This window comes from Dipodomys merriami, unplaced genomic scaffold (assembly GCF_024711535.1).
Source record: "Dipodomys merriami isolate MVZ:Mamm:240054 unplaced genomic scaffold, mDipMer1.0.p SCAF_17, whole genome shotgun sequence".
In the NCBI taxonomy this organism is placed as follows: Eukaryota; Metazoa; Chordata; class Mammalia; order Rodentia; family Heteromyidae; genus Dipodomys; species Dipodomys merriami.
In genome coordinates this window covers 21853066-21867609 of record NW_027203048.1, presented here as the reverse complement: position 1 = coordinate 21867609, position 14544 = coordinate 21853066, and the positions used below count along the sequence as shown (strand labels likewise).

The 14544-nt window shown below is 48.0% G+C and overlaps 1 long non-coding RNA gene across 1 annotated transcript in view; it reads right to left on the bottom strand.

The window, feature by feature from the left end:
* The window catches only part of LOC138829025 (uncharacterized), a 63036-nt gene extending 48860 nt beyond the window's left edge, over positions 1 to 14176 (bottom strand). The window contains exons 1-2 of the long non-coding RNA XR_011372471.1: positions 14068 to 14176; positions 3749 to 3882 (exon numbers count right to left, since the gene is read on the bottom strand). This is a non-coding gene — a long non-coding RNA (uncharacterized lncRNA). The remainder of the gene's footprint in view (positions 1 to 3748; positions 3883 to 14067) is intronic.
* Between the last annotated feature and the right edge of the window lie 368 nt (positions 14177 to 14544).

The window sequence follows — 14544 nt, the reverse complement described above, 5'->3', positions numbered from 1 at the left end:
GATGAGTTTTCCATAATCATGTATCATCATTTCACATTCGTGAGCACCTGCAGTAACTCCCCAACTCAACTGTAAACTCCCTAGAAGCTGGAAGGGCCAGGCCCAGGAGCTCTTGCCATGGGCGTGTCAGGGAGTTGTTTATTTTTCCCAGCCTGGGTTTTAGGCTTTATCAGTAGCCACGACAATAGTCATTTGATATCTTTGTGGTGTCCCTTCCTACAGTTTATCTCACATCTTTTAAGTAACCCTTTTAAGTAGTGCTTCTATAATTCTCCTCTCCTTTTGTGTATATGTGTATTTGTGTATATATATATATATGTGTGTGTGTGTGTGTGTGTGTGTGTATGTGTGTGTGTGTATGTGTGTAAATATATATATGCAATACACAAATGTGTGTGTGTAAATATATATATGCAATACACAAATGTGTGTGTGTGTGTGTGTGTGTGTGTGTGTGTGTGTGTGTGTGTGTGTGTGTGTGTGTGTGTGTGTGTGTGTGTGTGTGTGTGTGTGTGTATCAGAGCCTGGGCACTGTCCCTTAGTTTTATCACTCAAGGCTGGTAACTCTATCACTTGAGCCATAGTTCCACTTCCGGCTTTTTGTAATTTAATTGAAGATGAGTTTTATGGACTTTCTTGGTGGGCTGGCTTCAAACTGTGATCCTCAGATCTCAGCCTCCTGAGTAGTGAGGATTACAGGCGTGAGCCACCTGCAAAACAGAGGGAAGAGTGTCCAAGAAAGAGACAGCACTAACCCACAGGCAGGTCATGAGGGTTTGAACTTGAACTTACATGCAAACACTGTTGAGTCCAAGTCTAGTGCTTGGCTATCAGACTTGATCCCCTTACTTTTAACATGGAGAATCTAATTTAGGTGATTTCTAAAACAGTGCTGTTTTCTGTCAAAAATAAGAGGTGAGGCACATTTGTAATTCAAAATGGTTTAATGGTCACATTTGAAAAGTAATAAGCAGGTAAAATTAATATGAATAACAGGATTTGATTTAACTCAAACTATAAGTTCAACATGTAATTTGGAAGAAAATATTCATAAGAGATTCTACACTCTTTTGTATACCCATCTTTTAAAACCAATGTGTTATACCAAGAATGGTGGTACATGCTCATAAATCCTAGCACTCAAGAGGCTGGGGGAGGAGGATTGCTAGTTGGAGGCCAGTTTAGGCTACATAATAAGACTCTGTATCACTTTTTAAGAAGCAAAGCTAGGAGCCAGGGGCTCATATCCGTATTTCTAGTTACTCAGGAAGCTGAGATCTGAAGGACTGGGAGTCTACCAGCCCATGCAGACAAGCCCAAATAACAAGCCAAATGCCGGACTAGAAGTAAAGTGGTAGAGAGCCATCTAAGCAAGTGTGAGGCATTGACTTCAAAATGAGACTCAGAAGAAAAGAAAAAAGAAAGGGGGAATAAAAAGCTGCAAAGGGCTAGTGATCAACATACTAAAAAAAACCAGCTTAAAAAAGAAAAGCTAGTTCTAATGTTTGAAAGGTTAAACTTTGAAATTTAAGATATAATAACCAACTTATTTTAGAAACTATCTAAATAGTTATTTTTACACATTCCTGCAATAAACCAGAACTGTCTCTGGTTGGGTTACTTGAATGAAAGAATCACAGAGCATTACTTCCATCTTGTGGCAATCTTGAAAATTGCAAGAAAACTCCCCCAAGGGGGGAAAAATAGGCTTTTAGGAGTGGTCTTTCTAATCTGGTCTGTTTTGGGGAGCTTGTTAAAAATTACACATTGCTGGACTCCATAGAACCAGAATCTCCAAAGCATACCCCCAAAACACACATTTTAAATAAATTCTTTCTGTATACTAAAATTTGAGAAATGTTGGTGTAAATGGCATTCTAAAGAATGCAAGCATAGAAAATTCAGTGGCAGAAAATGTCAGAGGACTCCTTTTTCCTTGATGCTGATCTGCTATTTGGATAGCTACTGTTTCTAGATAGAGGAAATCACCCTGATCACAACACACACACACACACACACACACACACACACACACACACACACACACACACCTACCAAAATCCAGTCACTTTTTAAAGACTCAGAGGAAGAAACAACTCTGAACGTGCACTCAGGCACACAATGAGAGGCAGGCTGTGTCACATGTGGCCCACAGACATGTAGCCCTCCACACCCAGCCTGCCTCTTCACACCTAGATCTCACCTGTGGGTACCGCTTCACCTCTCTCCTGAGGCTCTTTACAAATGGTCCCCTCCACTCGGCAGCTCATCTCAGAATGTGCCCAGGCCACTTGCTCAGGAAGCTCCCGGGAAGGCCTGTAGGCTGAGTGAGGTACCTGACCTACCACGCTGTATATTCTTCCATGGCAGGGCTGTGGCCCCTCTGCCTAACCCCGCAACCTAGCAAGACCCAGGCCACAATATAGACACTGAGAATTTGCTGAGTGAATTCATGTTTTCTAGAGCAACAAGAAGCCTGCTTTTTAATTGTGCTAATAGGTCCTAAAGTCACCAACATGGTAACCCCTTCAGTGTAGAGTTCATAAGTAGCTTCCTAAGGCTGGTTAGACTTTGATAATGGTGGCAAGCCTAGGGGGAAGGGAGGGGGTGGTGCAGGGAGAGGGTAGGAACAGAGCAACCTGGGAATGTCCTGCCACCTCCCAGGCAGGGCGCCACTTCCCCAGGGGACAGAGGCCTGTTGCTTCTTGCCCAGCTAATCTGACAGAAGGCAGCTGCAGCTTGGCGGGAAGGCGATCTCAGGCTGGGAGCCACATGCCGCTGTTTGCCCCCAGGACAAGGATACCGGGGAAGGAAGGTGATTGACTTGTCTCCCAAGTTTATTTATTTATTAATGCCTAGCTGCACCATTTGATGTGGTTTCTAGGAGGCACACCAGCGCCTTTCCCCACCCACCACCACCCTAGGCTGCACTGGACCCAAGGGAGGTGGATGGAGCTCAGAGCCAGCCCCCCAGAAATACTCAGTGCAGGCCACGACTAGAAAGCATACCTACCAGGCAGGCAGAGCCTATGGAAAGGTGGGTTCAAGGCAGAGAATTCCCCAGCCCAGACAATAGGTTTTAAGTCTGCTGTGTGAGTGTGTTCAGAAGACCTGGGTCTGCACATGTTGGTCCCCGCGTGCCTCAAGACCCGTCCTCAGCCATGGGCAGAAAAAAAAACAAAAACAAAAAAACAGTGACTGCCAATGCCACCGAGGGCACTGTGAGAACAAGAAATGGGATTCGGGTAGGAAGTGCTTCGGCCAGGAAGAACAAAGCAGTCTAGTTATGTGGTCCCAGATGTGAGATGTCCCAAATTAGAAGTGTTTATCTCCAAATGCCAGAGTTAGCTCATAACTTTGTTCCTTGCTTTATGCTCTCCAAATGTCTACAATGAGCATAAATGGGGTTTTGTTTGTTTTGGTTTGGAGTTTTTGTCAGTTGTGGGGCTTGAACTCAGGGCCTAGGCACTGTCCCTGAGCTCTTTTGCTCAAGGCTAGCACTCTACCACTTTGAACCACAGTGCCACTTCTGGTTCCCTGATGGTTAATGAGAGGTAAGAGTCTCATGGACTTTCCTGCTAGGGCTGGCATCAAACTGCAATCCTCAGATCTCAGCCTCCTGAACAGATAGGATTACAGGCCTGAGCCGCTGGCAGCAGGCTCACAGGTGGACTTTATAACCAGGAAAACAGAATAAAGCAAAGATGGACAGTTGAGACTCAGAGATTGAACACATGTCTGAACTTACCCGCTGCAGGAGACCAGGCTCTGTGTCACAAATGCACGTGCAGAGCAGTTACAGAGTAGAGGGAGGAAGGGGTATCTTCTCCATCCCAGTTGTAAGTCTGGAAGGAACCCCCCACACAAGGAAACAGGGGTGACCTAAGGGAAAGAGGAAGGACTGGTAACTAGAATAAAAATGCCATAGACCAAACAGAAATCAGACGCCCCCCTCCTACACACACACCTCTACCATTAACCCAAGATGATGCCCCTCCTGACCTTCAGCCCTCAAAGGTCTGCACAGGGGACCTTTATTTAGCAACATGCCCTATACTGTACTGGGTAACTGCAATCTCCTGAGTCCACTCCAAAGGGAGTGGATTCTTCTGAGGATGGAAGATTGAGCACGGATGGCAAGCCAAGGAGAGTGGACAAGTAGGAAGTTGAGGGATTCTAGATCTTCCTTCAAGCACAGCCTCTCAGCACAGCCTGGGGAAGGACTTGAGCCTAGGGCACAGCCTGGGCTCAGCAGACATTGGTTCCAATGAGGCAGCAGTGGCTGCCAAGTAGTGCAGTCCTGTTGAGGCCGTTCCCGCTGCCCAGTTCCAACCACTCAGCCTGAGGCAGGCCCAAGTATTTCCATGCAACCTCTGGAAAAGGAACCAGGGGAGAGAGAAATGTCCAAAGACCTCAGGAAGTGAGTGATCATCCAAGTCTCAGGGATCATCACACTGACAAGATGGAGGTGCATCAGATGCACAGGCCTCTGTTCTTTGAGGTTCTGGAAGGGGCCTAAATCCCATCACCTATGATTTTCCTGCCTGTCTTTGCCTCTGAGCATCAGCTGAGCATCAGCCCCAAGTCAACACCATCTCCAGGTAGGTTCTCTCTGCCTTTCTTCTCACTACAAAAAGCATGGAGCTCTGAGTGGGTGAGGATGTGTGCTGAACACTGCAAAGGTCAGGATGACAGTGGGCAGGGAGTAGGTGGGATCGTGGCCCTTAGCACAAGCCTGCACTGTGTATATACATACATGTATGTGTTTACACACTTGTGCATGTGCAAGGTGTAGTGAGGTAGGGACAGGCCCAGTCAGAACTAACCCACTGAAGACACCCAGGTAGCCCTACCCCCATGGACACAGGCCACTGATAAGATAGTTTCAACAAGCTATGCTGTCCATAGGAATCCTTTAGGCTCTAAGGGCCTGAGCTGTGCCTGTGTTCCCATTTATTCATTTAACAAACATTTAGTCCCTTCTAGATGCCAGGCAGGGGTTTACTGGGGCCAGGCTGTGGGCATCCTCATGTTGGGCAGTACACAAAAAACACACTGTACCTATACCCATGCTGAGCCGTGCCTCCACCCTGCACCATGATTGGATGAAACCCAGACTTGTGGTCACAAACAATAAACCAAAAAGGTTGAGGGTATGGCTCAAGTGGTAGAGCACTTGCCTTGCAAGTACCTGGCCCTGGGTTCCATCCTCTGTACTCAGTACCACCAGGAAGGGAGAGGGGAAAAACTACTCCCAGAAGCCTTCTCTGATGGCTCCAGCTAGGCATTCTTGTCTGCCTCCCCTCTGGGCTGTCTGTTTTTCTGCCGTGATATATTATCCCCTGCCGGAAAAGTAGTTCTCCCCTGCGAGAGCCCAGGTTTCTTGGGGGTAGAAATCAGGCCATCTTCTCTCTTCCCGGATTCTCTTGCCCAGAACTGGGCTCCCTGGTCCAGACACCCTTGAGAAAGGCACTGTGCGCCTCTTACTCAAGCCCACTCCAGCCACACAAGTTCGTGTGTTGTCTCTCCCTGGCATGGTATGTTCCCCCCGCCCAGCCACATCCCCTACCCCATTTCCAGGCAGCCAGGGCTAGCTGAGGGACTCTGAGGCCCTCAGTCAGGCTGGGGCCTGCGCTGCTGGGCGGGACACACATTCCTTCAGAATTAAACAAGGTCCTGCTGGCTCCGGGCTCCCCAGGATGAAGATCATCCGGTTTGCTTTTGGAAGCAGCTTTTCTCCCTCCCAAGGCAGAGAACCATTTGATTCTAAAAGGAAAGTTCTCTGGCCTCAGAGGTCTATGACCTCAGCAGCCACAGGAAAGGGTGAAAGGTCACATCTGTGGTCATTTCAAAGCCTGGGTCAAGGCCTTCCACTCTGCCCTCAGCCTCCACACAGCTAGGGTTCATCATGACATACATCTGACACATGCATGCATACATACACACACAACTACGCAGGTGTGAGCACACATGCACAGACACACCACACAAATGCATTGTATGCATGTATGCCTACAAGATACACATATCACACATGAAGACATCCCCACACATAAACACCTAAGATGTGCACACACATGGAAGCAAACAGGCATAAACACCCACATATGCAAAGCACACAAGCATGCACATATACACATACACTCTCTTTCCCTCCCCCTCCCCCTATATTTCTTCTGAGAGGAGATTCTAGAATGGTTGAGTGCACATGCTCATTACAAGAACCATAGAGGCCTTTCATCACCAGCCTGTGGCTCCACTGGAGTCACATGAAACTCTTCCTGAAGCTGCAACAGTCATGTGACCCTGCTCATACCAGTGGATCTGACTAACCACAGTCAGATGGCTTACTCCAAGCAAGCCTGGGGCCCTGTCAGTCATGTGGCCTGATCTTTGTCAGTCTAAAACCAAAATGGCCCTATGTAGGAAAAGCTGTTGCTTTTCAGGATATTTTCTTTTTATTGGTCAGATAATTATCACAATATACCGGCAGTGTTAGAACGAATGATTTGTTATCATCTGCAGGTAATCTACCATAAGAGACACACAACTGTTCACATTGGAAGGCAATGAAATTACACAAAAATACAAAGATTTCTAATGTACAGCAGCCCCTTAGGTGTGCTGTACCTTCCTGTGGCTACCCTGAATATAGCCTTGGTGACCCCTGCTGTGGGCTAAATTATGCGTCCTGTGTTGAAGTTCTAACCCCAGCACCTCCAGAGACTGGGTCATGAAGGAGGTAACTAAACTAAAATGAGATTGCTAGGGGGAGCCAAGCACCAGTGGGTCGCACTTGTAATCCTCGCTACTCAGGAGGTTGAGATCTGAGGATTGTAGTTCAAAGCCAGCCCAGGGAAGGAGAGCCTATGAGACTCTTATCTCCAACTAACCAACAGAAAGCCAGACATGAAGCTATGGTTCAAGTAGTAGAGCACCAGCCTAGAGCACAAAGTCTCAGTGACAGTACCCAGGTCCTGTGTTCAAGCTTCAGGGGTAGCACACATACACATACAAGATTGCTAGGGGGCCCAAATCCAGTCTGACTAGTGTCCTTATAAAGGAAGATTAGGACTCACAGAGACCAGGCTACCATGCAGAGAAAGCCAGTCCTGTACAAAGGCAGCAAAGGCCACTCTCAGCAAACCAAGGAAAGAAAGAAGCCTTAGCAGAAGTAGACCCTGCTAGCACCTTGGTCTTGGACTGCCAGGCCCCAGAAAACTGTGAGAAGATACATTTCTGGAGTCTGTAGAATTGATGATGCCAACCTAATTCTAGGTACTGGAATAGATTCTAGCTACATAATCTGTCAAAGCTGACTGCCTTTAGCTATCTCTTCTAGGTATCGAAATAGTCTTGTTCTCTCCATTCCCAACACAGACAGTCCTTTCCTGAAGCCCCAGGGAATAGCGGGCCATCAGAGAGCCCTGAAAATTTAGACCACCCAAGCCCTACCAGGAATAGAACTTACTGTATCTTGAACTTGGATGAACTCGGGCAGACTGCATCACAAGTGAACTATAGTCCTCTGAGCCTGTCCCTCTCAGCGACAATTCTCACCCACACAACACACATAAGTCTCCAAGCAGGAGCTTCCCTGTGGCCCTCAGCTGACCCTGATGGGACAGACACAAAGTGGCCACACACACAAAGTCCTCTGACAGAAGGAAACACCTGGGCTGGGGGAAACCATGACTTCCATGTCCATTCTAACAGGGATGACTTCCACAGCCAGAAGGCCTAGTAGTTTCCAGAAAGGCAACTATCTGAGGCTCCAAGCTTGGCTTCTTCTTTAGCTCCAACAGGCACAGCACTTGACCCAAAGTTCTTTTAAGAGCCCATGAAAATCAGAAAGAAAACTGGAATATCTAGCCAGGCTGTAATGGCTCATGCCTGTAATCCTAGCTATGCAGGAGCTGGCTGAGCATCGAAGCTTGAAGTCAGTCTGTGCAGAAAAGTCTATTAGACTCTTATCTACAATTAACCATCCAAAAGCCAGAAGTGGTACTGTGGCTCAAGTTAGTAGAGTGTCAGAAAGCCAAGTAACAATGCAAGACCCTTAGTTCAAGCCCTAGTACTAGCCCAAAAATAATAATAGTAGGAACTGGAACAGTGGCTCAGGTGGTAGAGTACTAGCTTTGAGCAAAACATCTAAGAGACAATGTGTAGGCCCTGAGTTCTTGCCCCAGTGCTGGTACAAAAAATTTTTAAGACAAGTATAATAACAACAATGGTAATGATGATGTGAATGTCTAGTAGGGAACTTGCCTGGATTGTTGAGGAAGAAGCTCATAAAGGGAGAGGTGACCAGGCCCAGAAATGCCATTTTTCAGCCCCAGACCCTGGGGCTAGCACAGGGGTTCCCTGCCTTTTTCCCTTCAAAGGGGGAACAGGCGGAGGAGGAGCAGGCTCAGCTATAATCCCTCCTCACCCTAGGCCAGGCTACCCCCAACAGATCCCCACCAAAGCTAGTACAACAACCACCTTCCATCCACGTAGTAGAACTGAGACTAGAAACTCTGCTGTGGAGGTGCTAGGGCTGGTGCCAGGAGGCTTGAGTCTGGAAAGTTCAAGACCAGCTAGGACAACACAGCGAGACTCTACTTCAAAAACAAAAACTCACCTTGGAGATGGCTGAGCAAAGCCAGAGCCGGTCAGAGCTGAGAGGAGAGGAGGGGGGAGGGGGGTCCTAAGCGGGATCACCACAGGGCCAGGGCCTGGCACTGAGCTCAGCATCTCCTCTTTGTGCTAGAGAAGGGCTTAGCAACACCTCCTCATCAGAAACCTGCGTCCATTTGGGGCATGCAAATCCTGCCATCCAGGCCAGGTTCCAATTAGCCAGCCTGTCTGCACCCAGCTGGTTACAATTGCGGCCCCTCGTGCTAGGGTTTCACTCTCAATGCTGATTTATGGGAAACACAAGGTTGCTTGAAATCCACTTGAATTCCTCCTCAGTGAAGCAATGGTTCTGGAAGGGAGGGATGGGGCCTGGCATCCCACAGGGGTGGGATAGATGTCCCCACAGGGGGGGAAGCGCCCAGTGATCTGAGCTGCTCCCCCACTCCACCCCCTCAGGGGCCACCAGGAGCTCTCCTCAGAGAAATGATCTATTCGTGCGATGGCATTCTATGCAGCGTTGAAAATAAATGAGCCAGAGTAACACATGTCAGCAGGCATGAATCTCACCCACATGTTGAAAGAAAAAGCTAATTGCAGAAGAACACATAGCAAAAGGTCACAATTTAGATGGGATTTCAAAGTATGCCAATACTTTTTTTTTTTTTAGAACTTTCATGTTCTAGAGGGGCAGGAGAGGGGGGAAGAGAGAGAGAGAGAGATCCAAAATACAGAGGACAGGAGGTATTTCTGCTGCAGGATGGGCAAGGGTGTATTTTGGGAGCTCCCCACAGGGACTGAGGGCAATTAATGGGGTTTGTGATTCTGTGTGTGAAACTGGTGCATGTGCATGGCTCCATGGGTGTGCAGCACACCACTATTCGTTTTGGTATATCTGTTCTTTTCTTCATTTTTTGTGTTATTGCTATTGTTTTAAACTTTTCTCTTTGTTTTTCTTTTCTTTCTTTTTTTGGGGGGGGGTCAGTTTGGGGGCTTGAACTCAGGACTTGGGCACTGTCCCTGAGCCTCTTTGTGCTCAAGGCTAGCACTCTGTCACGAGCCACAGGACCACTTCTGGCTTTTGAGTGGGGAGTCTCACAGGGATTTTTCTACCTGGACTGGCTTCAAACTGCATTACTCAGATCTCAGCTTCCTGAGTAACTGGGATTAACAGGCGTGAGCCACCTGTGCCCAGCCTCTTTGTTTTTCTTCATGCTTTTGTTGTGGCTGTATAATAATAGTATTATTAGGAGAATGAGACCTGGAGAGGGGGAAGAAGAAAATGTTCCAGGGCTGGGAATGTGGCTTCGTGGTAGCGTGCTTGCCTAGCATGCATGAAGCCTTTGGATTCAATTCCTCAGTACCACATAAACAAACAAACAAACAAAAAAAAACCTGAAAGTAGAACTGTGGTTCAAGTGGTAGAGTGTTAGCCTTGAGAAAGCTCAGGGACAGTGTCCAGGCCCTGAGTTCAAGCCCCAGGACTGATTGGCAGAGAAAGAAAGAGGGAAAGAAAGAAAGAAAAAGAAAGAAAGAAAGAAAGAAAGAAAGAAAGAAAGAAAGAAAGAAAGAAAGAAAGAAAGAAAGAAAGAAAGAAAGAAAGGAAGGAAGGAAGGAAGGAAGGAAGGAAGGGGGAAAGAGGGAAAGGGAAAGAAAGAGGGAAAGAAAGAGGGAAAGAAAGAAAGAAAGAAAGAAAGAAAGAAAGAAAGAAAGAAAGAAAGAAAGAAAGAAAGAAAGGAAGGAAGGAAGGAAGGAAGGAAGGAAGGAAGGAAGGAAGAAAGGGGGAAAGAGGGAAAGAGGGAAAGGGAAAGAAAGAGGGAAAGAGGGAAAGAGGGGAAGGGAAAGAAAGAGGGAAAGGGAAAGAAAGAAAGAGGGAAAGAGGGAAAGAGGGAAAGGGAAAGAAAGAGGAAAAGGGAAAGAAAGAAAGAAAGAAAGAAGGAAAGAAGGAAAGAAAGAAGGAAAGAAGGAAAGAAAGAAAGAAAGAAAGAAAGAAAGAAAGAAAGAAAGAAAGAAAGAAAGAAAGAAAGAAAGAAAGAAAGAAAGAAAGAAAGAAAGGCAACGTTCCAGCTTGATATCCTGTACTCACCAGATCCCAACCCTGTGAGGAGCTGGTGGCTGAATGCCTCTGGGGCAACACCTATGAGTAGGAAAGATGCCCCAGCCTCAGCTGGAACCCCTACTTCACTGTTAAAGCATCAAGGAGTCAGAGTGGAAGGGGACCTGAGAAACCTGGCAGAGCCACAGGAGACCCACACTCCATGGGGGGGGGGGTCTAGGAGGGAGGGATACAATCTAGCCACCCTCAGGGATGGGAGAGATGAGAGGGATTAGTCGCACAAATAGAAGTGACCCCACAGGGAGCACCCAGTGATCAGAACTGCTCTCTTGTGGCCCTCTCAGTGGGCCAAGGGCCAGGGACTACAAGGCCTTTCCTGTGCTTGAGGCTAGGCAAGGAAACAGTCCTAGAACTCCTGCCTAGGGTCTCCCAAACAACCCTTACATGCCCTACAACCTTCTTGTCCCACATCAAGTCACAGAAAACCCAGCAGCCCTTACGCAGCTGGTCTGACCCAGAGTCAGGCGTAGACCACAGCTACGATTGGTTGTATAGCTCAAAGTCACCCAGCGTCACCCAGGGTGTGGCCGCTCCCTGCTACAGCTCCAGCAGCACCACAGAGATCTGTGCTTCATTGCTGGACACTTGCAGTTAGTAGTGAAGCAAAAACTCTAGTCCCTGCTTGAAAGATGCATCCAATCAAGTTATCCAGCTATGGTAGCAGTAGGCCACAGTCATTTGCAGAGAACATGGAGGCTAGCCATGAGGGGACCGTTAGCCAGGGTGACATCACTGTCCAAGGCCTTAAGCTTAATAAAGTGTAGGGCTGATAGATGACAGATGATAGATGATTCCAGAAGGCACAGGGACCTGGGACCAAAGTCAATGTCTCTCCTGAGCTTTGTGGTCACTGCCAGGCTGGTCTTAGAACATCTTCTTGGTGGCAATTTCGGGCTTCTGTGCCAAATGTCCTTCCGTCCATCCACCTAGAGGCTGCACAAACCAAGGTCACACAAGACTAAATCTCAGGCCAAAATCTGCACACTCCTTCCTCCCAGCTTGGGACAATGGGGTGAAAACCCAGAGACTTCAGGATGATTTCTCTAGTACTCTTTCAGTGGGAGAGGCCTACATCCTCTCCCTGTTCCTCCCAGTGGCCGCGAACCCCTGCAACTGACCTTCCCTGCCCTTTTCCTTGCCCCCACAATCAGAGTTAAGGATTTCAGATACACATGCCCATGGTCCCGAGACCAGGTCCTGAAGGGGCTCTACCAGACCTGCTCAGGGAAAGATCAAGAGGTCTGAGTCCCTGAGCCCCCTGAGAAAGAGCAGGAAAGGTTTGGGCCTGACACTTGGAAATGAGCTACGATGTTAACCTTTTCTCCTGGGCTGCAAACCTTCAAAGCACCCATCCATAGATTCATGGTGAGGGCAGGACTGAGACCCAGAGTCACCAAACATACCGTACTGCACCACAAGTGACAGCTCCACCACACTGCACAACAGCACAAGGCTAAACCAGCCCCAACCAGCTGGAGATGTGTTTTGCTTGGCGCATAGCATGTTTGACATTAGAATCAGTCGTCAACATGTAACACTAGAAGAGATTTGAAAGTAGCAGAGTGACTTCCCTCAGCCGTGTCTCCCTTCTGCCGAGAAAAGAGAAGCCTCAGTCCCCATCACTGTCTCCCACCTAGATACTTAGGGCCATTTCTTATCTTCCACAGGCCTGCCTCTCTTCTTAGCACATTACCTTCTGGGCCTTGCAGGCTTTGGAGTTCGTGAACTGTCCCTTTAGGGCCTGAGAATGATTTTGCTAGTGGAAAACATGGCTCCATGCTCTGTATATTCAGTACAAAGAGACTGTGTTCTCTAGTCTACAGCAGACTAGGGATAGAGGGTGACAAATCAGACCAGGCACTTGGTAAGGGAAGAGTGCTTTGTGCTGTAACTCAACTCCTGAACACCCAAGAGTAAGAAAGGCAGGCTAGCTATTTTGGGAAAGGTGGAGTTGAGCCTAGGGATGGGTGTGGGCTTAACAACAGTGTGGGGTTTAATCCCTGCAGTGGTGAGGTATCAACTTTTTATTTCTCTTTAGATTCTAAAGTAGGCTCATTCCTAGAGTACAAGATCACTCCTCAGCCTTTCTTCTCCCACCCGACTCACAGCTAGTCTTCTCCCTGAGTCACAGTTCAGGAAAGAAATAGCCTAGCTTTTCAACCAACACCAGGGGTTTGGGCCTGTCCTAAAGACTTCAAGACAGAGCCAATCACTGGTAGCTCAGGCCTCTAATCCTAGCTACTCAAGAGGCTGAGAGCTGAGGATCAAGGTTCAAAGCCAGCCAGAGCAGAGAAGTCCACAAGACTCTCTTCTCCAATTAATCACCAAAAAGCTGCCTGTAGTTCAAGTGGTAGAACACCAGCATTGAACAAAAAAGCTAAGGGACATCTCTCAGGCCTTGAGTTGAAGCCCCAGGAGACACACACACACACACACACACACACACACACACACACACACACACACACACACACACACACACACACACACACACACACACGAAAAAAAGACTTTAAGACAGAAGGTTTAAGAGGCTCACTTCCCACAGCATACTCAAGCAAGGTGCAATTGCCTCCTTCTCAGTACTTATACAAGTATATACTGATTTATCAATTGGTAGCCAGCATAGAGTTAATGAAATATCATAGGAGGAAAAAGTGTGAAGATGAAAAAAGTTCAAGCCACGGACAGGAGACGTTCCTGCCAACTGGGGCAAGGCAATGATGATTGGTCTGCACAGGGAGAATTTTTTGGACCTGCTAGTACTGGGACTTGAACTCAGGGAGTGCTGTCCTTTAGAGTTTTCACCCAGGGCTGGCACCCTACCACATGAGCCACTTACTGGTTTTACTGGATAATGGCGATGAGTCTCACAGACTTTCTGCTTTGGCTAGCTTCAACCCATGATCCTCAGATCTCAGCTTCTGAGCAGCTAAAGATTACAGGCGTGAGCCTGTAAGACATCTTGTTTCAGCAAATAAGCACCGGGCTTTCACAGGCTTAAGAGCCGCTGTCCTAATGTACCATTATGAGTGCTGGCCCAGGGAGGTATGACAGAAATTATCTACCATCAGGGCCATCCCCACCATGTTGGAGAAGGGGTGGATGAGGAGCTCAGGCACCTGGAAGCTTCCCTACCAATGGGAAGGCTCTGCGTGGAGCCCTCTGCCCACTGCTGCCCAGCCTAGGTTGCTCCACTCACAGGCCAGGGTCAAAGTGACAGTAAGTAGGCCAGGGGAGCCCAGAGTCTTCCTCAGCCCAAGTGGGGACCTCTCTTTCCTTCTGACTAGCAGAAGAAGTCTCATAGCCTGACCCCTGCCATCACCAGCTCTCACCTCCACTTCTGGTTTTCTTTTCGCCCTCCAAATCTGGTTGTGCAGGAGGAGATGACTTTTCCATTTTCACCGCCCCACACGCCCACAGACCATCCTTTCCCCTACAAAGGTCCACTGCCAATACTGAAGGCGAGTGGGGGAATGATCAGCTGACTACCGTGGAAGGGAGCGGTGTGTGCTGGCCATCTGCCACCAAGTTTTATAGTTACAGTCCCTGGCTGGCCAGACTTAATGCTCCTTTTGCCCTGAAGCCAAGCATCCTCCCTTTTAGTCCTCCCTCCCCCTCCTCCTCCTCCTCCTCATCTTCCTCCTCCCTCCTGCTTCTTTCTTCAGGCCCTTTAACTTCCAGTCACCTCCTTTCCCAACTTTGATTTATGGCCACCCAAGGGAAGGCAAAGTTAGAACTACCCTCTCCCCACCCAACACTGTTTTCAAATCATCTGACACACTGGCTAGAACACTTAGATTCAGAGACAA